Source organism: Capsicum annuum, unplaced genomic scaffold (genome assembly GCF_002878395.1).
Source record: "Capsicum annuum cultivar UCD-10X-F1 unplaced genomic scaffold, UCD10Xv1.1 ctg34911, whole genome shotgun sequence".
NCBI lineage: Eukaryota > Viridiplantae > Streptophyta > Magnoliopsida > Solanales > Solanaceae > Capsicum > Capsicum annuum.
Window position 1 is genome coordinate 1 of NW_025841791.1, and position 2,882 is coordinate 2,882.

Sequence of the window (2,882 nt, forward strand, 5' to 3'; positions counted from 1 at the left end):
AGAGAGAGTCTGGTGCAAGCAGCCGTGGTAATTCTAGCACCAATAGCATATATTTAAGTTTTTGAAGTTAAAAAGATCAAAGTTGGACTTTGGGATTGGCCGACAGGTCTGCCTATGGTGTGCATTGGTCGTCTCGTCCTTTCTGTCGGTGATGTACTCCTGCCCTGAACTGGCTGGGTCATGCCTCCGGCGCTATTACTTCAAAGAAATTAGAGTGCTTAAAGCAAGCCTACGCTTTGTATACATTAGCATGGGATCATATTATAGGATTTTGGTCCTATTACGTTGGCCTTCGGGATCAGAGTAATCATTAATAGGGACAGTCGGAGGCATTCGTATTTCATAGTTAGAGGTGAAATTATTGGATATATGAAATACGAACAACTATGAAAGCATTTTCCAAGGATGTTTTCATTAATCAAGAATGAAAGTTGGGGGCTCGAAGGAGGTCAGATACCGTCCTAGTCTCAACCATAAATAATGCCGACCAGGGATCGGCGGATGTTTCTGGTAAGCGCAATTTAGGTTTGCTTGAAGTCAATTTCCTATGCTGCATACCTAATGGCCAGGCATTATCAAGTTTTATCGATTGTCTTTCACACCTCGCATTTCATGCACGGGGTGAATCAAAAGGCTGCCCTCATGTCCCAGGCCTTTGAAGCTTCATCGTGCGGTCATGGTCCATGAGCGGCGGTCAGGATTCTCAGATACGATAGATGCAGTGGGCATGGGGTCTTTATCGACTCCTATCTATCCTGTATGATGTTCTTTTCAAACAATGGTCGCGCTTACGTTGAATCTGCCTGCGCCTCATGGGCAGGCCGGGCTCATGCGACGTCGGCATCGATGAGGAATGGTACCTGGTTGATCCTGCCAGTATTCATATGCTTGTCTTTAAGATTAAGCCATGCATGTGTAAGTATGAAAAAAGTCAGACTGTGAAACTGCGAATGGCTCATTAAATCAGTTATAGTTTATTTGATAGTATCTACTACTCCGATAACCGTAGTAATTCTAAAGCTAATACGTGAAACAAACCCCGACTACTTAAAGGGATGCATTTATTAGATAAAAGTTTGATGTAGGCTCTACCCGTTGCTGCGATGATTGATGATAAATAAATGGATCTTACGGCCATCGTGCCGGTGACGTATCATTCAAATTTCCATCCTATCATGTTTTGATGGTAGGATAGTGGCCGTCTCAACCATAAACGATGCCGACCAGGGATCGGCGGATGTTGCTTTTAGGAATCCGCCGGTACATTACGAGAAATCAAATTTTTTAGGTTTCGGGGAGAGTACGGTCGCAAGGCTAATAATTAAAGGAATTGATGGAAGGGCACCACCAAGAGTGGAGCCTGTGGCTTAATTTGACTCTACACGGGGAAACTTACCCGGTCCAGACATAGTAAGGATTGACAGACTGAGAGCTCTTTCTTGATTCTATGGGTGGTGGTGCATAGCCGTTCTTAGTTGGTGGAGCGATTTGTCTGGTTAATTCCATTAATGAATGAGACCTCAGCCTGCTAACTAGATATGCGGAGGTATCCCTTCACGGCCAGCTTCTTAAACGGACTACGACCTTTTAGGACGCGGAAGTTTAAGGCAATAACATGTCTGTGATTCCCTTAGATGTTCTGGGCCGCACGCACACTACACTGATGTATTCAATGAGTTTATAGCCTTGGCCGATAGGCCCGGGTAATCTATGAAATTTCATCGTGATGGGGATAGATCATTGAAATTGTTGGTCTTCAACGAGGAAATCCTAGTAAGCGTAAGTTATCAGCTCGCATTGACTACGTACCTACCCTTTGTACACACCGCCCGTCGCTCCTACCGATTGAATGATCCAGTGAAATGTTCAGATCACGGTAGCGTGGGCGGTTCACTGCCCGTGATGTCGTGAAAAGTCCATTGAACCTTATCATTTAGAGGAAGGAGAATTTGTAACAAGTTTTGCGTAGATGAACTTGCGGAAGGATCATTGTCGAAACCTGCACAGCAGAACGACCCGCGAACGTGTTTCACAACTGGGGATTCTGTGCGGGCGGGGTGCTACAACAGTCCGCACGAGTGCCTCCCCTTCGTCCCCAATGCGGAAAGTGCCAAGTAATATTTAAATCAACAGACTTCCGTCGCGCCCGGTTCACGATGTGTGTCGGGGGAACCTATACTTGTTTTGTAAATAAAAATGATTCTCCGTAATAGATATCTCAGCTCTCGCATCAATGAAGAACGTAGCAACATGCGATAATTGGTATGAATTGCAAAATCCCGTGAACCATAGAGTATTTGAACGCATGTTGTGCCCGAAGCCATTCGGCCAAGGGAACATCTACCTGACGTTAACGCATTGCGTCGCCCCCCTACATCGCACCACAATCATGGGGTGCACAGTTATCGTAGGGCAAATACTGGACTCCCGTGAACCTCGAGCTCGTGGCTGGCCTAAATACGAGTCCACGTCGACGGACGTCGTGGTAAATGGTGGTTGTAACTCAACTCTTTATGTTGTCGTGGCTATTTCCCATCGCGCATCCGGACTCCAGGACCCTTTCGCGCTTAGGCACTCCGACCTCGACCCCAGGCAAGGAAGGATTACCTGCTAATTTTAAGCATATCAATAAGTGGAGGAAAAGAAACTTACAAGGATTCCCTTAGTAATGGCGAGCAAACCGATAATAGCCCATCCTTAAAATCGGGCGACACTGTCGTCTGAAATGTAGTTTGGAGAAGCATCCTCAGTGGCGGACCGGGCCCAAGTCCCCTGGAAAGGGGCACCAGAGAGGGTGAAAGCCCTATTGTGCCCGGACCCTGTCGCACCATGAGGCATTGTGTACGAGTTGGGTTGTTTGAGAATGCAGGCCAAATCGGGCG

The 2,882-nt window shown here is 46.6% G+C and overlaps 1 pseudogene; it reads left to right on the forward strand.

Moving 5' to 3' along the window:
• The first annotated feature begins 2,198 nt into the window (after positions 1-2,198).
• On the forward strand, positions 2,199-2,353 carry LOC124891405 (annotated as a pseudogene).
• Positions 2,354-2,882: the final 529 nt, after the last annotated feature.